The sequence below is a fragment of the Stegodyphus dumicola genome, chromosome 7 (genome assembly GCF_044657685.1).
Source record: "Stegodyphus dumicola isolate Sdum_Otavi_A_Nest chromosome 7, ASM4465768v1".
Taxonomy (NCBI): Eukaryota; Metazoa; Arthropoda; class Arachnida; order Araneae; family Eresidae; genus Stegodyphus; species Stegodyphus dumicola.
Window position 1 is genome coordinate 103,645,738 of NC_140774.1, and position 23,391 is coordinate 103,669,128.

The window sequence follows — 23,391 nt, forward strand, 5'->3', positions numbered from 1 at the left end:
TAAAAACACAGAAATTATAGCGGCGCAAGGAAAAACCTGTCAATGCATCGGGAAATTATCATTAAACATACAGGTAAAAGATGAAAGCCTCAAAATATTAATTTTTGTAGTAAAAAATCTGCAAAATCCACTTATTTTAGGTATGGACTTTTTAAGGGCCGCGAGGGCCAAATTAAATTTTCAAGATAGTTCCGTGGTGTTGGAGATGGACCAGAGGGTGGTGGAACCTGTGGAGACACCTGAATTGGACCTTAGCCATCTGAATGACCATGAAAGTAAGGCAATACAGCAAGTGGTGAGTAATTTTTCTCATTTGTTTTCAGAAAAACCAGGAAACTGCCAAATCGAGAGTTTTTAAGGGCCGCGAGGGCCAAATTGAATTTTCAGGACAGTTCTATTGTGCTGGAGATGGACCGGAGGGTGGTGGAACCAGTGGAACAACCGCAAGTTGACCTTAGCCATTTGAATGACCATGAAAGTCATGCCATCCAGCAAGTGGTGAGTACTTTTTCAAACTTGTTTTCAGAACGGCCTGGTAGCTGTAAATAGTTACGCATGAGATACAGTTAACTGCCGACAAACCCTGTAGGACTAAACCTTATCGCTATGATAAACAGAAAGACCTACTCATAGAAGAACATATTCAGGAAATGTTAAAGAATAAAATAATAACGCCCATAAATAGTGAGTACGCGAGTCCAGTCGTACTATGTAGGAAAAAGAACGAGTTTCCTCCTTCGGATAAAAGGGCTTGGAGGTTTGCTATCGATTACAGAAAACTGAATAGTATTACTAAATTCCAAGTTTACCCTTTGCCGGTTATAGAGGAAATTATTAGAAAGATTAAATCTACTAGATACATGACTACTTTGGACTTAACGTCTGGCTACTATCAAATAGCTATGAGACCCGAAGACATACATAAAACCGCGTTTATAACAAAATCGGGCACTTATGCATTTTTACGCATGACCTTTGGGTTGTGTGGGGCCCCATCAACATTCCAGAGAGCTATGGACATTGTTCTAAAGCCTGTCCTAGGAAAATCGACTTTAATCTATCTAGATGATATAATTATAACGAGTAGTACGTTGGAACAACATATTAAAGATCTAGAAGAAGTTTTTAAATTATTAAAAGAGGCCGGTCTTACAATTAACGCCTCAAAATGCAAGTTCGCAACTAAAGAAATTAAATATCTGGGTTATAAAATTTCGCAAAAGGGTATAGAAACTCAAGATTCAAAAATAAAAGCAATCAAGAATTTCCCACCTCCCAACACCGCCAAGAAACTTTCTTCTTTCCTTGGGTTACGTTCTTACTATCGGTCATTCATAAAAGATTTTGCTAATATTGTTGAACCCTTGTTAGTAATTAAAAGAAAGAAAAGTAAATTCACGTGGACAGCGGAAGCAAATACCGCATTTGAAAGATTAAAAGAAGCGCTTATCAATGCCCCTGTTTTGAAATTCCCGGAGGGGGACGAAAACCTGGAAATTGCAGCAGATGCGTCGGACTATGCTGTGGGTGCGGTTCTTATGCAAAATAGCCATTATTTGGCATTTTTTAGTAAAACGTTGAATCATACACAAAGGAATTATACAGCTACAGAGAGAGAAACATTAGCCGTATGTACACAAATTTCGAGTTTATTTCGGCAAAGCGCCAGTAACAGTCTTTTCGGATCATGCGGCTGTTGGTAGACTTTACTTGGGGAAAACCTAACGCCCAGGTTAATAAGATGGGCTTTAAAACTCCAAGAATATAATCTAATAATCAAATATAAACAGTTTAGGAAAACAATGTAGCTGACGCACATTCTCGTATAAAATTGGACGATGAAGGCAACGAACTTAAATGCGCTGTGTTGACTTCAAAGATTTTAGATTCTAGAGATACAATTATCGCTGAACTGAAAGCTGATCCTGAATTTGGAAGTATCTATGCATATTTGAAAGACCCCAAAAGCTTTGAGCACACAGATATCGATGCGATAAGAAATAGAGCAGAAAACTATGAAATAATAGATAATTTATTATTTTATACGAAAGCAACAAACGAAAATTTCGAATATAGACCAGTCATCCCAGCCTCGCTTCGATTAAGCATTTTGAAGGAATTACACGACGCGAAAACAGCGGGCCATTTAGGGGTCAGAAAGACTTTAAAAAGGGTACGCGAGGCGGTATATTTCCCGCAATTATACAAAATAGTAACTGCGTATGTCAGGTCCTGCAATCAATGTCAGTTAATAAATGATATTAATTACAGCCCGGCCGGGTACTTAAATAGCATTCGCGCTACATTTCCGAATGAAATTTTAGGCATAGATCTTCTTGGTCCTTTCCCCCAGAGTGAGTTAAATAAAAATCGTTTTCTTTTAGTAATTGTAGATCATTTTTCAAAATGGACAGAAATTGTTCCACTTAAATGCGCGTCAGCCAAAACAGTCGCAGATGCATTCTTACACAGATACATTTTAAAATACGGTGCACCGATAAAAGTCATTAGCGATAACGGTAAACAATTCATTAGTCAAATATTTGAAAACATATGCACTGGACTTGGCATACGCCATATCAAAATGGTTCCGTATAGACCACAGGCAAACAGAGAAGAAAGAGTTAATAAAAACATTGTAAAAATAATTCGAAGTTATGTTAGCACACATCATAAGCGCTGGAATGGCTACATGAATGAGTTAGCTTATGCTTTAAGAACGGGAAATCACGATACTACGGGAAACACCCCAGCAGAATTATTTTTAGGACGAAAGTTAATTACGCCATTAGATAAATTATTCTTTGTGCAACAAAGAGAGCAAGAATTTAAACAGAAAGACGTGCAAACACTTATTGACCACGCGGTTAAGAGCTCGGATACGGCAAGAAATAGGCAGAAATTATATTACGATAGAAAACGCCGTGAAGCAGATTTTAAAGTTGGAGATAAAGTGTTGAAGCGGAAATTTTCTTTATCAAGTGCCCCAAGCAATTTTACTGCAAAGTTAGCTCCAAAATTTGAAGGCCCCTATGTAATACAGGAAATCAAGGGAGTCGTATTGTACCTTAAGAACGAGAGAGGGGAAATCTATAAAGCAAGTCCCGACCAGGTGAAAAAGTATTATAATCAAAATGATTTTGAAATCCTGAAAAGTTTCTTGCAGAACTCAAGTGTAAAAGAAGTAGAAGGTCCAGAATTAACGTCACCCGTTTCACCACCCAAGAAGCAGAGAACTGAAGAGAAACCTAGCCCTTCTACAACCCATGCGACGGTACCGAAAAGAAGAAACGAAAACTTTCAGACTCCAGCATTTAAGAAAAACAAGAAGGCAAAGCCGCCGCGTAAAGAAACCTTGGTAAAGAGGAAAACACCACTTACAAGGTATCGCAGTAGAAATTATACATCGAGGAGAACGCTCCCAGGGCCAGAGAGTCAGGTGCAAACAAGGCAGCCGTTCCCGAAAATAAAAAGACAGCAGGAGGAACGAAAAGACCACCACCAACAGAAGAAATTCAAGCATGACTCCAGACCGGAGGACTCCAAGACCAGTCGTCCAGGGGAAAAACGGAAAAGACAGCAACCCGACGACTACCACTCCAAGAGGCCAGCATGCAGAGGGCGAAAAAGAAAAATTAACGTGGACGACACTCGGAGGACGACGTCCATGAAACCTATAACATGGGAGCAGTTCTGCCAGAAAAGAATGTCGGAGTTCCAATCATTGAAAACTCAAAGATAAGTTAAAATCTTCTATTTCTAAAATTTTTCTATCTCTAAAAAAGTTCTATCTCTAAAATTTTTTTCTTTTGTTCCGAAATGTTATGAGTAAATACGAAGTTCTATGTTTTGACGGAAGTCAATGTGTCTCGGTTGAGACTTAGTTTTGTTTTACTTTATTTAGCTAAGGCAAAAGTATTATTTTCTTTAAGTATAAAATCTAAGAACAAGCAGTTTCTGTTGGTCGAAAGACTAATTCTGTTATGTTAAAGCCAAAATTTGGCCGAAGATAAAAGTAACTTCGTATTCTTGTATTAATAAGAACTTTAGTTTCAGTGCCGCCAGCTTGGCGAAGAATGAGTAAAGTAAAAATTTTTTTTTCTCTTATTCATTTTATGGTAAATTGTAAAAATCATATGTATTAGAATTTTGTAAATATAGGTAAATACTTGAAAGTTATGTAAAAGTACAATTTAGTCTAGAAGCATAAAATTTTAAATGCTAAAAGTAAATGCTCAAAAGCAATGAATTCAAATTTAAGTATTAAACTGTAGATAAAATCATACTTTAGAGCGAAAGCCTGCATGTCTAAAGATGAATGAGGGGGAATTTAGAATGAATGTGTTTTGTAGGGTTCTCCACCTACACTTGAATTTTAAGAATGTTAAAGTAGCTCATCGAGTTGTAGAATGTCGAGTAAGGTGTGTCTATTTGGTCGTTGAATTCTAACAAATCATTGTGGTTAGGGGAAGTGTTGCAATACTAAAACACGAATATTCCCGTTTGACACCACACATGGTTGAGAGCCAGGGTAAAGTTAAATTCATGTTTGAATACTTGAATGAATGTGAATTAAGCAGTAACTAAGCAAAATAAATCATTCAAAAACAAAAACTTATTCAGGGTCAAGAAAGTGTAAATTATAATGTATTTAGAAAGATACTGATACTTATTCCTTCCAGATGCTGGAAGGAGGAGAACAGATTGATTGCTGAAGTCCAGGAAAGGTTGCTGTAAGAAGAGAGAATTAAAATAAGTATACACAGAAATTTATTATACCTTTTGTGAGACAACAGATTTTTTTTTTATGTAAACGAGGCTCTTAAAATTTAGTTCAGAATTGTAGAAACTTTTCAACAGGTCGTTTGTAGGACCTGCTTCCAAGTTTTCCAAATTCTGGCAGCGGCAAATGTAGGGTTTATATTTATTTTAACTAACATTTATTTTAAGTTTAAACTATCTTTCCTGTCAAGCCTTACTTTCCCCTGGAATTGCCAATGCCAGAGTATGTAAATTTTAGTAGAACGCGCAAGGATTCAAATTATCAGCGGAAGTATTCTAAGTTAAATAGAAGGGAAACGAGTTCGAAGGTTTGCTTTCTTGCTTCACGAGTGTGGAGGTGGCTAGTTAGAAATTGAAGAACCACGCGTTTCGGCCTGTGTGCTTGCCTCGGCAAATTGTTAATCTTTCAACATAATATTCAGAGTTTGCTGAATTATCAGCGGTATTTTAGAACGCGGTGAGGTTAGTTACGTTTAGAGAGCCTCGTAGTTAGTCACTTGTTATTATCTCTTTTCAGTTTTAACAACTTAACAAAAAGTCTACGAAGTGAAGTAATTCCGTAGAATATTTTCTAACTCTTTATGATTAAATTAAATTGCACTCAATTATACTTTATAAACGACATATAAATACTATTTAATGTATATGTGTGGATGTGTGTGTGTGGGGGGGGACTCACTAGCGGCTGAGCTGTAAAGCCGTTGAACTCTGGCAGGTCGATCCGGGGTTCGAGTCCGGATCGACGGGGATGGCTGTATTTGCGTTTTCGAGGTTTTCCCCACGTGTAACGTGCGTAAGAGTCAGTTTTGCTTAGAAAGTTCTCCACGAGGCACCCTTACCCTTAGGAAAATAACCGTCGAATGCTTTGCTATAATCAAACAAACCAGACCAAACAATAGATATATAAATAAGTAGCTTAAAAAACTGCTATATTTTATGTATACTTATCAAGTAGTATTTAAATATATATAATGATTAAAAGAAAGGAAAAGTCGGATCCTAACTGATTGTATATAATGTAATCCCTATGAAGGCCCTAACAATTCTTTCTCACTTAAAGTCGTAACCCAAAAAGAGAACAAGTAAAATTAAACTTCAGATACGTATACAATACTGAATCTAATTCAAAAAATACAAAATATAAGAATAAATTATATATGTACGAAATCTAACTAACTATTTATATTGATATTACGTAAATATACGTATGGTAATGAACATTGTATAATAAAGATATTTTATACCTTGTTCTATAATTGGTTCCATTTATATATACCTATACATAGATATATATAATTTAAGGATTCTATTTCAGGATTATAGTCGTAGTTAATACTACTACATATAAAACCCAAAAGTGCATCAATAATGTATTTTTCAGTATTATTTAACTTCATTCTTAAGAATTTTCTGCAGTCTAGTTTGCGTTATTTTATTCATAAGTCTCAAATAAAAACAATTATTGTTTATATGCCATTAGAAAATTAACCAAAAAGCAGCGACCACAATGTAATTGAGAAACAGTCCTTAGCCGTGAAAAGGTTGAAAGCCATTCGGTTATGACTATTATCTCGCATACTCAGTTACTTCGCATACATGGAACATAGCATTCGAAACGAAAAACTTAATATTTACTACAAATTCATTCGTGTAACAAATATCTGTCTTTCTACACCTATGGCTTTAAAAAAAGATGTTATTTATCTTACAGTTTATCGTTAAGTAATACATTTTCATTGTACAAAATTACATTCATTCGAAGAATTCAATTTGTATTTTCCTCTGTATAAAACTGAATGTAGAGAAGTTAGATGTTTAAACAACCCCCACATTTTCTCAAGATCCCAAGCGAGATTGTCCGCTCCTTGTCAGCTCTCCCTCTGAAAAAAGGGATTGTAAATTTACGACCTGACCGCATATGAGGGTATTTCGTTCACAGAGCTTCACAGACGGTGGTCTTCTGAACGGGTCCTAAAGACTAAACCCTTTCATGTCTTCTTTTTCTCCTCTTGCTAACAGCAGCTGTGCGAAGGAGCGTTGCATGTGAACGGGGCTTTAGAGAAATAACCATTTATTCAAAGTTAATTAGACTTGTCCTTGTATTCTTATTTTCCTGGCAAAGCTTCGTCCTTTTCAAGCATTTCATGTTACATTATACAGAAAAATACTACAATTTCACTAAAGTTATTTACTTATATACAAATTTCGTAGCAATATAGAAAATGCGATTATACATTCTTAGACACCCCCCCCCCGAAAAAAAAAACCGACGCACCACGACGCACCGAGATGTAAAGCAAATTAGACACAAATTGATATGCATACAGGTTTCGACGGAAAATGCAAAATTTTACATTTTGGCTACAAATGAATGAACGGTTGTCGCTACAGCGCATCTGATCTGCGCAACTGGCAGGATATTTAAGAGGAGATCCACTTGATGAAAAAAAATCTTTATCTTTAAATAAAAATGAAACTAAGTTGAAACATGTATCAATTTTAAAACTTTGAGACTTGTTTATATATCCTATCCTATTCCCGAAAGAACATATAGAATAATATCATACGTTAGTAAAAATTACATTTCCATTTGGATATATGGCATCAGCAAAATTTTAAAATATTAATGAATGCATTTGCTACAAAATATTATTAAATACCCACTATTTTTAAATGATTCATTTTATTACTTTGGTAAACAGCGAGTTTTTATTAAACGGAAGATAACTAGAAATGTTTGCCCTCCATCAGCTGGTAATTGCTTCGGTGTCCGCCGAAGACATCACCACAAAACCCTTTTATAAAGACATATTAATAGGTATTTATTAAAAATATACTGTAAAAAAGATTAGATGTAGAAAGATACAAAAGTTTAATAGTCTGTTAACTGCTATATAATTTCTAGATTTTCAATGCTTAAATTTTCTTCTTCTTTCTCATTAAAAATTTATTAATTAATGCAAAAATAGGACAGTTAAAAATGAAGTATAAAAATATTATTTGCTGCTTCTTGTGTTCACATATCATAACCCGAAAATTCACTAAAAATATTTATGGTCAGAAAACGTACGTATGTCTGCGATGTTGTTATTATGCGATGTTTTATAGGTTCTTTATTTTTTAATATAGTGTTTTGTTCGAAGATATTTTAAAGCAGAGAAGTTTTTATTTTTACGTTTAATATCACGATGCTTTAGAGCAGAGATATTTTCTTCTTGCTTTGTTTTCTCTTACCGATAATTTCCATGACGGCGTTTTTCCCTTTTGACGATGTTACTATCTACGATGTTTTCACCTTTAATCATTGCTTTTAATCTGCAACTGTTGTTTTCAACTGTAACCATTTAACATGACGCAAATTTCTTTCAGACGTGAAAACAATAATTCCTATTTCCATACATTAAAAAAAATCCTTATTTTGCACTGTGGGAGATAAATAATGAACCATGCAATCTACCTGGGGATCAGCTAGAATTTTATTTAAGAAAGGTGTTGTTAATAGCAACGTAAAGGCACTGTTAATTACACTATTGGCCATTAAAATTTCTACACCATAAAGAATGCATACGACAAATCTCAAATTTGCAGGAAACATACTATACGAGAGGATATGCAGATAATGAGCATTCCGAGGCATGCGCAAAAAGCACATGTGTGTGACGCCATCTACATTTTGCATAAATGGAATGACTTTACTACGGAAATTTGAAAATCACATTTGAGAGTTGATTGTTAGCATACAAGTCATGTTATATTTTGTGAATGAGGAAAAAATTTCTACTAGCACGTGTCGGAATTCAGCCGCGGTAGGATCGCGGGCTGTCGGGATTGCAGTTTGACTTTTCGCGACGCTGCTGCTCGTGTGGTCGGAATCCCACAACTGCCAAGCGAATATGGAATCCATGGGTCAAAAAGAGCCATACCGAACGCCATGCAGAGTCTCAGCAGCCTGATTCACTAATACCCTGAGAGGACAGACATGTTGTCCTCTCAGCCTTCTGGGATTGTACAACCATATCATGTGTCCTGATTCAGGAATTTGGCTTGTGTACACGAAAATAAGTGTCAGCACGGACAGAGGGACGAGTCTGTAGCACCACGAAGTGTCAGCACGGCGACCATTTCTGCTGTTCCCCTTGAATCTGCAGCAGAAACAGGCGTGCCTGCATCATTAATGAGACGAACAACGAAACTGACTACAGGAGGGGTACCATGTCATCTTTTCAGATGAATCCCTGATCTGCGTACAGCATTATATGGATATATCCATGTATGCAGACACCAAAGAGAATGAACGTAGCCAGCTTGCATTCACAATCCAAGTAGAGGAGCCAAGTGCTGGTATGGGATGCCAAAGGGTACACATCCCGGTCTCTTCTTTTTATAGTCGGTAATGTGGAAACACGCCGTTACATTTCTGATGTGTTAAGATTCGGGGATGTGCCCTATCTTCTAGGCCTGGATAATGCCATATTTCAGGAAGATAATGCACGACCGAATGTTACCCGTGCTGTCCTGACGTTCTTCCATACAAAGTGCTTTCTACTGTTTGCCTGGCCAGCACGTTCTCCATATCTCTCACCCAAATTCGCTACACTGTGTATTCTACATCACTTTCAAATTTAGTCATGTCTTTTGTAATAAATAAGATTTTGTTATTTGTTTTCCTTGTTGGTATAGCAATTTTAATAGCCAGCAGTGTATTATTAGAAAAATTCAAACAAAACGTTAAAAAATATATTGAATCTGGAAAACAACTGTATTGCTCATCGTACATCTAATGAAACTTAGTCTCACATTTTAGGGCAATTATTCCCATCGGTCTTATTTGTCATTACGTAAATTTTAAATATAAAAAAAGCGGATACTGAATCTCCCAAAAAACTGTTAAATGGGCACAAATTTGCAGATTTGTACCATATTTAAAAATTCCAGGTGTTGAAATATCTTGGATGTTCATAGATTTTAAGAGTTCTTGAACATACATTCAATGTTATCTTTAAAAAAGGAAAAGAAAATTATTCTTTCTTTATTTAACAGTGCTTATCTCAAATCTCCAGCCAATCGCCCCAGTTGCCCTTATTACTATGCCACAGATTTTTAAAAATTTGACAATTTTTGGTAACAGTAAGCATATTTTTTTTTTCCTCTAGATATTGCGAATATGGAAAAGCCTGTAAGAACAACGTGGGAATGCAACACATGCAAAGTTTGTTTAAAAAAGGAAAACTGTTTCCATGAGTACCATAGAGACTGATTTGTAGGATGTGTTCAATGGGCGGTGGTCACTGTCACTAACCAAAAGTGGTCAATTTTTCACGCGTCTTGGACAAAATATGTGTAATTGTCGCAAATAATTTCATTGTAACACCTGATATAGTAAATAAAACAAGAGTTTTGCTGAAAAAGTTAATTGCCTTTTCCTTCCCCTCAAACAGTTAAGGGGAGGATGCTTTTATGGTGGGCGCTTTACGGAAAACTGATGCGTATTCATTTTACACATGCGGAAGTCAGCCCTAGCGCTTAGGATCGAACTCCCAGTAACCAGCGTTTTTAACCATTCGTCCATTGGTGATACCTTCCCCTTTTTTATGTTTAAATTTATAATCGGAAGCATATAATGTTATATCAGAAAAATGCGCTGAATGCCAGTAAATTCTCGTTACGCATTACGCAATGCACTTTTAGTTTTAAAATAATTTTGAGATTTCTTAAGTATTTAATTGCTGTAGTAATTACAGTGAATTCAAGACTAACTGGTATTTAAAACGCTTATTTCAAAACGACATTATTTCGTAGTTAGAAGGCTACAAACGTCGTCTTCATTTGAATCAAATCATTACCTTGTTTCACTTTCAATTTTCGTTCTGTAAATGAAACGAGACTCTGGAGGAAAGGAGAGATAGAATACAAAAATAACCGGTTCTTTCATGCCGAAACAAATGCCGGTTATTGCTGTGTGAAAAGTAATTTTCTTTTCCATTATATTAATATATGAATAAGAGGTTCAATTTCCTTCATTTTGCCTTCTAATAGCTGCTATCTGGTGACACTTTGAAACGTTTCTCTGAAATCATTTCAGAAAAATTACACATTTAATATCACTCTTTTATTCGGTTTCTCGGAATTACTGAAATGATTAAAATCTTACTTTACAAACTTACAATACAAGTCTTTTGATTTTAGTTGCCATTTTGGTATCTCAAAATAAAGTATAGCATTCCCGCGTGATTTCCTATGATAAAACATCCAGACGTAGTGCAGATTATTTTAAAAAACTGTTATTAACTACAATAAATATATATTTCTCACTTACACATTTTTACTACGACACGTCAAATGAACGCATAAATTTTACTCCTAGATTATTAATTTTATACTTATGGTTAGCGGAGAAAAAGCCAAAACTCCATTCAAAAAAGAGCGAATTGTTGCAACAATGAAGAGGATGGCATTAGTTTCTTATAAGACTATTCAACATTTCCCACCCGAAATAAAAAATTTAAAAAAAATGTAATTGCATCAAATTATTATCAGAGTTAGTCAACCCTTCTCCGTGAGCATTCAAGTATCATAGTTTGATAGCGAACTCGTCGGCAATATAATTTTCTAAAGAGTTATTCAGTTACACTGTGCTCGCCCTGAGAGAGTAAATGATCAGCAGATACATCTAGCAAATGAAAGTTATGTTGTTAAAATTTTTCACATTCCTCGTTCCGCAAACCAAATAGTTACTAGAGTAGACGCCGCTTAATGTTATCGCTGTTAATGTTATCATTCGGATATATTGTATTATCAAAAATCCACCCATTTGTATACGAAAGCATGAAAAATGTTCTAGAATTAACATTTTTAACTAAAATAATGCCGTCAAATCAAGGATAAAATCGCTGAATAAGGTCCACATAAAGTACAGAAATTCTCAAATGATGGAGACTAAAATATTAAGTTGGCCAAAAATCTCAGTTTTGATTTCAAGCTATACTATTTAAATCTTCAAACCACGTCACAGAAAAGATAATAAAAAAACGGATTAAAACAATCCAGCCTTTTAATAAATGGTGAAATAAAGGAAGTTGAATAACTAAGTTCGTCTCCAACTAATTGCGAAAAATTCAGCACTTAGTTGGATACGGATGAAAAAACTGAAGTTGCAGCAGCATCAATGACAGAAGAAGATATCTGCCTATCGCTTTCTGAAATAAAATTCTTGAAGTATGGTTATGAATATGAGCATTTCATAAGCAAATTTTTGGAATTCCAAATAACCAACTATAGATGAAATTTTTCCCTAATTAAGATACTGTGTAAATAAAGTAAATATTTGTATGTTTCTACTTGCATTTATATTAAATTAAAGTCTATTGAGAGTTTGAAAGATATTATTCTCATCACTTATTATCATTCGGTTAATCTCATCAAAATAACGTGGAGAAATGTGGTCACATTTCTCAGCGCCTACTGTACAACGGCGCCCGAACTAAAATGTAGTGGACAGTTATTCGTCACCACCTGCATTTGGTAGATTAGGTCTCGTCCCCTTCTGTTGAGGTATATTCACAGTTTCATTCTCGATGCAGTGAACTTGAAATAAGCAGAATACAAATCACAATTACTGCTTAGTTAAAAAAAAAAAAAAAAAAAAAAAAAGGCAGGATCACTTACACGACAACTATTCATCACAATAAAGGGAGAAAGAATACGTATAGTAAAACAACTCAAATACCTAGGACTTATATTTGATACCAAATTAACATGGATACCACATCAACTCGACCTTAAAAAACGAAGCATGATCATCGTTTAGCATCTATGTTAAATGTAGGGATATAAATGAAACTTAAATTCACTTATACGCCGCTTCCCATCATACTCTGCCAGACATGCAATTGCAACTACAGACCATTGCAGCTTTGGAGATACAGGAACACCTGAGCATTAATTACACTTAGAACTCTTCTCTGACTAACGGTCTGCATATACCCATCCACTTGCAAACAGAAGGGCATTTTGAAATTCTTGATAAAGCAAAAGCATTTAGTTAGCCAAGTTATGAAAATTATGAATAAATTATCAGAACTAGATATTGAACTATATCTTATCACCTAAACGACAACAAGCAAACTTCTAAAATAATGATTTAATAGCATAACTGTGGAATATGATTACCTGCAAATATGATTACTACAAGACTACAAGACTTAAAAGACTACGACATTATATACCTATATGAGATAAAATGACTACCTATAGAGCAATAAGACTATATAAGGTATTTCTCCCACTTCTCTAGCATGCCTTCGTGGTGTAACGGTAGCACGCTGGGTCGGTATTCCAGAGGTCCGTGGTTCGATTCCCGGCGAAGGCGGTTGCATATTTTTCATCTTTCCTGCTTCCGATTAACCTAATGACTCTAGGACTATACTGCAATAATCCTGGGGCTTGAGTGGTTACCAGGCGGGTCGGCAAGTTGTGGATGTCCGGATGGCTTCTGTTATCTGACAGGATAGATTCGATTAATAAATAAGAAGCTGCGGACCCCCTCCCGTAACCCTGGTATTATGCGACCTGTGCCTAGGGTGAATGACACTGCGGTTATAGTATCTTAGCGGAGCCTCTAGAAGTCCTGGCGATTTCTACAGTATTCTGCCTTGCCCAGCAGCAACAGACAATACTGTTTTTATCTAATATAACTAAAAATTCTACTTTTGCAACAAAACCTCTGAGATACACCTTTCTTGTCAAAACAAGGAAATCCAGATGAAATCAATTAAAGGTGTAAAAATGAATCCTTCATCGAATGAGCTAGAAATGACCTGTACTCAAGTTACTCAATCAACATCTGGAGAAGGGCAAGAAGCTATTAAAAGCATATCTGCCTCTCTAGATAAAATTAAAATCAAAAAAAGAATGTCTGAAGCATATATATATATATATATATATATATATATATATGCCCAAGAATTGAAAATTGTCAAAGGTATTTGGGTTAAAAAAATCCAAGAGAAAAAGTGAAAAAAGGCAATCTCTTACACCTGAGCTCTATTAAGGGGCTGTCAGACTTTATGAACAAACTGGGCAACCCAAACAAATGGAGTTAGGAAGCATTGAGTTCGGAGCGTTTGGCACAAAATGTAGCAGAGATTATTTAGCAGAGATGCCTGATACCTGACAAATCCAATCCGTAGAAGCAGAATATACTGCAGTAATACTGCAATAAGACTATAAGCATTTGCCGACGAGCAGGTTTAGTGGTTATTGACCCTGTCTGCAGTAGCAATGTGCCCGGGATCGAATCCCGGAGAAGGCATGGCTGTAATTGTCCGTCCCTTCAGAGGAGACAACGGTGACCTCCTATTTTAAATGCTTCCATAATGAAATGGCCACCACTTCCGGCCCTTGTAGTAGCGCAAGAATAATGTCTATTAAAGAAAGCGCTCGGTCATTAAAAAAAGACTATAAACATAAATGTATGACTACGATATGACTTTAATTGTACGAAAAAACTGCCAATGAATTGGACATTTTATATTTTTTTTATTATTTTACATTTATTTATTCTATCTGCTACATTTTTAAGGCTCGAGTCCCAAAGCTCAATTGATTTTTCGTGTTTCCTGCTTCGAAAAACTCAACGTTTTCTGCAGCGAAAAATGTGGCTGATGATAATTTGTTCACATCTGGATTTAGTCGACTGAATCCCCTTTAAAAAGGATTAAGAAATATAAAGAATTCCTGCATTACTTACATACCTGATATAAGGGTGTTAGCACATTCAAACAGCAATTCGAAATGCAGTGAAAGCACAGTTGATTTTTCCGGATTCATGCTCCGAAAAATTTAATCATTTCTCTGAATTTAGTATTTTATTTCTTTATTATAAATCTTATATAAAGAACAGTGCTCCGATAACTGAGGGTTGTAGAAAAAAAGTGCATCGAATTTTTAGCTCATTATTTAGTGAGATTCCAGAATGTTATTTTTCCTGCTATTGTAAAATACCTAAAGTCCCTTTCTTCCCCCGGCGCCGTAATCAGTTGATCAAATTAAAACCTGGGTACCTAAAGTTTTATTACTAGCAATTCATATTCTAGTACCAGAAGAACCCACCTCAAATTTTATTACCAGTGACGAAAAAAAGCTGCTTGCTCCCAAATATTCGGTTTAAACAAAACCCCACGAAAGCATTGCTATCTTCTAGATAAATAGCTTCTCAATATTTTGCTAAAAAAATTACTGTATTAATTCAAATTGAAGCCGCATTTTTTTATCCAGATTTTTTAGACGTAAAATTTGGGAGCAGCTTAAACTCAAAGCGGATATTTTTACAGCTTATATCTTCTGATCTCCATCTGTCCAGTGATAAGACCTTAAATAATTAAAGTCTTAAAAATCAAAATGATTTCGTAATAGGTAATTTTAGATACCTATTTTAAAATCATTTATATTTTTTGTTTTTCCATTTTTTCAATTTTAAAATCCTATTTACCTTAAATTTACGAATGCTTATTTTTTATACCAGTTCCCAGGTCTCAAATCCTACTGCGGATTAAATTGAAAGTAATATGGTAATTTCCTCTTTACATAATAATAAAATTCAGAATTCTTGCCAAAAATAAGAATATAACTTTGAAATCTGTTACCACAAAAGAGTGATTTTTATTTCTCCATTTTAGTAATTAAATTTACAAGTAATCAAACCAGAAATTTATTTGAAGTCTTTTGATTAAAAAAACAAAAACATATATTCTGCTTTTATCCGATACAGATCCGATACAGAATACAGTGTTCAAAGACTGGAATGATATACCGAATTTTTAACAGCGGAATCAATTTGATGGTGCTAACAGAAAATAAGATTTTGCTGTGTTTTAAAATTTTATGAGCTTACCTTTTGGTAGTTAAAGGTGTTTCACAAGGCTGTCTAACCCTATGAACCGGTATTGCCGGTGGGCATAAGCCTGATGGGTATCTTGACGAACCCCCTTAGGGGTGAGAATTGCTTAGGGGATGAGAAACGATGGCTGACGCGCTGAGTTTGGGGCATTTTCTGGTTTCCAACAAGGGGCGGAGAGATGACAGAGCCAGAAAGGTGTAGAACCCTCTGGAAATTACTGGTCTCTCTTATTATGGACAAAGAATAGTGACAAAATATGTCTGAGACAGGGGTTTTATCCCGGTTTCAGTATCTCAAAGATTGTTATAGTATATTTCCAGTCACCAATTAGTTTTTCTTTCGCATTGGATGATACATATATATGTGAAAGAATACCTTAATTAATCTTAATTTGCAAGATTTTTAGAAAAAGTTGTTTATTTATGTGTACTTATATGTAGTAAGGATAATAAAAACTAAGAATTTTATGCAAAGCCAATTAAATAAAAAATGTTTATGAGTAATAGTGAAATTTTAAATAACTTTTCATACATTAAATTTAGGCAGAGAGCCCTCGTGTGCTTTGGCATAATTAAATAATCCAATCCAATCCATACATACATTAAATTAAATTTCTATGTTTTTGAAATAATGTATAAGTAAATGTTATTACAATTAATAATTTATTGAATAAATTATTAACAAACAAATGTCGCACAATTAATAAATTAATGTTATTGAATTATGAGCAATTAACTGCGAATCATTCATCATTAGTTTCGAAGCTTATTTAAATAAATAAATAAATAAAATAAAATAAAATAAAGTTTTTATGCAATAAGATTTAATTTAAAAGGTATACGATAATTAATGCACTAAAAGGAGAAAAATAATTTGTCATATAGTTTAATGAGAAAATACATTAAATAATTCTATTTACACAATTCATCTACAATTTTATATTGCAAAATAATGAAAGCGCAAGCCACCTAAATAACTAATATTATTTTAATTGCATTGCCAAATGTATAAGGCATTATCTTTTTAAATTCATAATATGCGTCCTACAGTTTTATTGTTTGTGATATAAAACTGTAGAGAAATTCTGTAAATAGAAGTATTTAATCTATTATTCTCATTAAACTGGATACTTGATGAATTATTTTTCTCTTTTTAATGCATTCTTATATCTACATTGCATATAAGTTTATTGAATAAAACTTTTTTAACTGTATTTTATTTGCAGTTGTTTTTAGTCTCAGTTTCCTGTTAGCAATGATGAATTTTTAATCTATATTAAAAACACAAGTTATAATATTAAAATACTGGTTATAATATTAAAATATTAAAAAAAGAGAGAGAAAGATAGGTATTCTTATGTAATTCCCTTTTATTAATTATGTAGGTAATAGAAATGTAATGAGAATGTTACCACTTACATTCATTGGATTGATATTACCGGAATGCAACCGACCCGACAAAAAAGGAATTTTAATAATGAGCTAATTTCGAAAAGGATGATAGATGCTCATTTGTTAAACACTCGTAAAAGCTAGGCCGCAACCTCTGCAGTATCATGGGTGATTGAGGTGTTGCTGTACCTAGTTAACTGTTAAACTTCCGCCCATATTTGAAATTCCATCTGATCAACGCAGGCATATAATGGACACTGACATAGCTTAGATAAAGCTTACTGCGGGGTTTAAGGAAAGGAAAAGACTTAGAGTATTAATATTATTACTGTTATTTTTTTAAGGAAAACTCGCAAGATGATGGATTTCAGTCAGTGTAATGATCAGCATAACGTTTGGCCGTGAAGTACTTAGATCATGTATTCCTGTAACGCCTTTATTCCATAAAGAGGAAATAAATCTTTGAAGTGGAATTTATAACGATGATGCTATTTGCACAGTATACTCGAGGTTTTAAAATTGAAACGTTTTTCAAATACTATGTACTTAGAGCTAACTGCTCAAAGGGAAAATTGTCTTCATGAAGGACGGGATTTTAAAGGAAACCGGGTCGTATTTACATTACACGTGAGGGTATTTTTAAATATATATGTTTTTTAAATTTCGATTATGGTTGGCACGCGAGGGATATCAGCCTAAGGGAAGTGATGCTTTAATGGAGGAATTTCTATTAAAAGCTGCCTTTTATTTATATTTTACAAAATGGAAAATCATGAAAACCTCTACACAGCTAGTCCATTCCCCTGATATTGAATCTAGGTTGAACTACCAGTGTTCAACGATCCTTTTGCTCAACATTTGAACTGAAAATCACGTACACTCTCATGAAGCCGGCCCATACGTCGGGATTTGAGCCAGGTGGAAGTATTCAACGACTTTACCGCTCAGCCGAGTGGCTAAGATTGCTGAAAACTGGTATTTCTTTCCAGGTTCAAAACCTACGGTGGATTTCCCATGTGTAACTTGGACATGAGCTAGATTCCGTTAGAAAATCCTTCACTAAAGCATCCCTTGCCTTGATAACATTCCCGTGCTTTGTCATTTGTCATAATAAAAACAAACCAATCAAGTTCTGGCGAATGAACAGGCTACATGGAAGTTTTAGTGGGTTTCCCAAACGTCAGAAATGTTAAAATAATAAAAGTGTAATGTGAGTATGAAACACTTTCCCTTAGAAAGTCCTTCAAAAATACATCTCTTAAATAGATAGATTCGGGTGCTAACAAATATTTTGAACAGTGGTTTAACTCAATCGGCTATTAATAGGTGTTGATGTAGTTAAAAGGATTGTACAATATGTGTCCTAGGATTAAAAAAAAATAGGTAAAATATTCTATAATACATTATATGAAAGTACACCGCATTAATTTTAGTGATAAAAGTGCTAAATATTATAAACCTATAAATAATGTTTATCTGCTAAATAACACATGGAAATAAGGGTTAAGGTGTGAATAATAATATGCTAGCATTAATGAGCAAGTAATATTTAATAAATAAGAGACAGAATCCGAAAGCCTGATGTTTTCGAGTTTCGGAAAAGCCTTCCGTCGAAAAGATCCTAAAGAAACAACATACTAAAGTTTACGAAAGCATTCGTGATGTATCTTCATTATATTTCACGCTTGTCGTTTCTGTCAGAAATCGAGTTTCTCTTTCATCAACAGTCTTTCCTAACTCACTTTGTTTTCGACCCTCGGGATGTTTTCAATGAGAGCGAAAGGTTCGTTTTTGGCGCTTCATTGAAATGATAAACCTCACCTTGTCTAGTCTTGAGAGAGAGGTGCGGCGAAATTTGGCGACGGAAGGTCTCGAAAACCGGTGAAGGCATGTTTGGCCTTCGTTACCTATAAATACAAAACTTCCGAGGCGCTGCGGTTTGCTGTGAAAAGAACCCATACATTCAACGTGACATCTATTCCTTGGCAATATTTAAGTAAGTACACTTCTTTTTTAACTGAAACATTTTTAATTCTTGTACTTATTATATAATTATGGTAAATAATTACGCGTGAATAGCGTGTTGGCAAATTTCACTCAAGCGCTTATTGTATAATAAGATTACAAAAAGGCAATTCACATATTCGGTAGCTTGTGGATCCGATGTAGTTAGGATTATATGAATTGTATTTTATATTTTAGCAGGGTTTGATGAAAATATTTAATTACATATTCTGTCAAATAAAGGATTGTAATACAGATGATTGCACAATGCTAATTAATTTATTATTAATTTAATACAGATAACACAATGCTAATACTAATTACTTAATGTTTTTGCTGCTACATATATTGTGCATGATATTTGTTTGCAATACACCAAAACAATGATTCTGACTTAAATGATTTTCATCTACATTCATTTTCTAGCCTTCTTTCTGATTTCTTGCAATACATTAAACAAGAGAAACGCATTAAAAAAAAGGCTGTTATGCATAATACAATTTTTCTTTACGTAACGATTCGGCAGATTCATGCGTTTGGCGTGGTACGACGATATCGTATTGATGGTATGATGTTTAATAATAAACGCACAATGATATCATCACTCACGAATAATAACAAGCTGCTTAATAATAAAAGAATAGCTACCATTAATCAATGTAATGTTTAATAAATAATTTACTTCAAGAATAATAATACTTGATATAACAAATCTTGATTTTAGAAGTTTCGTAAAAGATCTCGTAAGGCATTCTAAGAGTTTACGAAAGATTCGATGACACGTGATCATTACTTTTAATATTAATCGTTTCAGTTGAGAAGAATTTCATAAATTCCCCTCCCCCCCTTTTTTTGAGTAAAATAACTACTATGCAGTTTAATAAACTTAACTATTTTATTCAATTGTATATGTTTCGAAAATCTGAATTTCTCTTCGCATAAGTTCAGTTGTTTCACTAATGGCCTAGTGGTTTAAGGCCACTGAATTCTGGGAATTCGACCTGAGTTTTATCATAAGGGCATGATTGATTTTTCTCCATGTGTAACGTGAATATGAGCCAGTTTCCCTTTAAAAAGACCTCCATAAAGCCATCTCCTTAAGCAGATGACATTTATGTACTTTGCAGTATTGAAATAATCTAATCTTTCTTCAAAATATCCTAAGAACATTTTATATTTATAAATACGATAAAGAAATTTGTATGTAATTCCTAACAGTTCAGTATTTTATTCAGTTGTATATAGCTTTTTTATTGCTAGCAGCAGTATAGTTTAATGATAATTACTAATAGTCATTTTGTAACTTTAGTACAGAAATAATGATACTATTAGTAACCATTTCCCCTAATTAGCTGGCTACATTTTCTGTGAAAAATGTTTGGAACTTTGATTATATTTACTTAAAAGTACTGAAAAAAAAAAAAAAAAGTCTCCGATTGTATTAACTATATATGTACCATTTTTTTTAATCTATCCCCCTCCCAAAAATAAATCGATCGGAAAAAAGGATACATTCTTAATCTTTGATCAGTACTGTCGGTTTATATTAATATTTTTACCAAGATTTGATCAAAAATATATAGACATCTTTTCCGACTCTCGCACATATAAAAAAATCGTGTTGACTTTGATCGTCTTTAGTGAAAAGAATATACACATACATATTTAATACTTTTTATATATTATTAAAAAGACTAAATTTATTTATTGTTTTTAAGCAATTTTATATTTTTCTGTTGAATTCATGTCTTTCTAATATATTCCATATCATGTATATAACATGTGCATGAAATTGATGCACATGTATATGTTATGCATAAAACTAATTTCATATAAATAAAAGCAAGCATAAATTTAGAACATAAAAAAATAAATGAGATCTACATTAATATGTAAAGCGAAACATGTTTATTTTACTTCATATGAACGAAATATGTAAGAATATACGTGTTTATTCATATTTCATGTACGAAATATATATATATGTATATAGACATGTTCTGTACATTCATAGCGAAGAACATGCGTGTGTATATTCATATTTCATATGTAGGACATATGTGTATACTCTTATTTCATATCTATGAAGCGAAAGGAGAAGCTCTTAAGCAAGTAACTTTAATTTTAAAAAAAAGTCCTGCAGAGTGTGAGCCTCGAAATGAATTTGTAGGGTATAATTTCCTTTAAAATAAACATTTGCAATATTGTAGCATTTATTTACGTTAGATGGAAGAGTATACCAAAGAACTTCTATTCATGTTCTTTGGTGTAAACAAACACTTAGCTACAGTTGTAAAAAAGCTGAAAATAGAGAATGCTATCCATTTCTTGGGTCAAGCGGTTGGTTGTTTAAAAATTCCGTGATTCAGTGCTTAAGTCACGCGGCATTTTAAGAGTTAATAGTTGTGACATGATTATAAAAGTGACAATTAGTAGGTATTATTGTTGTAGTTATTGTGCATTTGAGTTCCTTATTCTTGATTTACGCTTTTATTTGCCATAACTTGGAACCGAAAACCCTAAACAGGTAGCAGTTCGTTGCGTGTTCCATTCTTGATGGAAACGGCCGCTACTTCCTATAAGTCGATCCCGCACACTGTTACGCAAATACAAGTCAGTAAATATCTTTTAGATTTTTCTGCAAAAGACATTTCTCTGAAGATTGTCGAAATCAAGTGTTTTGATGTAATAAAGGAAATAATTAGCATAGATTTACTGCAGTATTAAAAATCATTATACGTAGTAAACATACTTTTATTCATTTTTAACTTCATAAACCAACATTACAGCTTTTATCTATTACTAGGCGGTTTTAGCTCAATAAAAGTAAAATTTGATGTTCATTTAAGATATTAAAAACTTTTAAGGGTTTAAAAGCCATCTTGCGTCAAAGCAAACAACCAAACTTTTTAATCTGTTAGAAATACAGCGAATTTTCTCATTACTGTTCGTCTTACTGTCCATAGCCTTAAGATGATCTCTTTTAAAAAATTAATAATTTTTAAAACGTAATTAAATTTAATTAAACATTTTCCATAGTATTGTTTTATTAATTGTATTATACGGTATTATTTTTTAAATTTATGGACATAATACCATGAATAGTTAAAAAGTAACTCTGGATGTCTTAAGTATTTTACCTGCAGATTACATGCATACAAATTTTATTTAGCTATTCTTTGGTCGAGTGGATAAGTCTATTACGTGCTTGTAGCTCAATCCAGGTTCAAGTCCAGGAGGGCAGGCTGACAACATAGATGTTTTGTGGTTTTCCTCATGTGTTATTTATAGTTTTTGTGTTTAGATAATCTTATCTTTTGATGTTATAGAGTAAGTTATTAAACAAATACTATAGTAAATTGTTTATGTAAACAACAGAGAAAAATGTAGATGTTCGAAACAAGCGTATTTAATGCAGCCAATAACCTATATTAAGACTTCAGTAGGATCTGTTCTAATTAATGATTTTATGTAAAACATATAATAGAAGGGAAAGCCAAAGAGGGTCTAAAGGTCTAAAGAAACGAAGGTCTAAAGAAGAGATAATTATAATTCTTATATCATAAATGTTTCTACATCTATTATTTAAAAAAATCTAAAAAATTAAATTACATACATAAATTAAAACATGGTCTTTTTGAATAAATTTTCTCTTCAGTGTAATTCTAAATAATGATTAAATAAAACTGAACTATGTATCGTTTAATACGAATTTTAGAAAGTTTCATGCATAAATAAGAAGGACAGAAACTCATAATTCTCAAGATTTCTAAGAAATCACTTTTCTTATACCAAAGAAATTTTAAATATAAAATATCGCATTATCTAGGATATATTTTTATTAATTGTTTAGTATCTGTAATGAATTTGTGCAACGTTCTTGTAAAATTGCTGAAAAAGAATGACTCCCAAGAACTAAATATAATAGCGATGTTTAGGACACCTTTTAATTCAAAATAAATTATGTATACTAAATTCACATTAAAATCTTATTACCTTAAATTAAATCTTAGAACATCATCTACTTAAATTCTTAGGAACTCATCTGTTATCGGGACCAGATTAAGTAATGTATGCTTTGGTGTACGTGCGTATATGTATGTTTGTACACACATACACATACGCATATGTATGCATGCATACATAAACACATGCATTCATACATACAGGCAGCCGATAACAGAAGTACCAATTATTATTCTGCAGTGGGAATTGCCCAGAAACAACTAACAGTGGAATATTCGATATGATATTTATTTTAACAAACTTTCCTTTCTAACAAACAAAGCTAGAAAGGAATATCTTCATACAGAAATA

The 23,391-nt window shown here is 33.5% G+C and overlaps 1 protein-coding gene across 1 annotated transcript in view; it reads left to right on the top strand.

Moving 5' to 3' along the window:
• Positions 1-18,908: 18,908 nt before the first annotated feature.
• The window catches only part of LOC118190681 (very long chain fatty acid elongase AAEL008004-like), a 72,110-nt gene continuing 67,627 nt past the window's right edge, over positions 18,909-23,391 (top strand). Inside the window, exon 1 of the mRNA XM_085820665.1 lies at positions 18,909-19,066. The gene's annotated coding sequence lies outside the window, so the exon portion shown is untranslated. The remainder of the gene's footprint in view (positions 19,067-23,391) is intronic.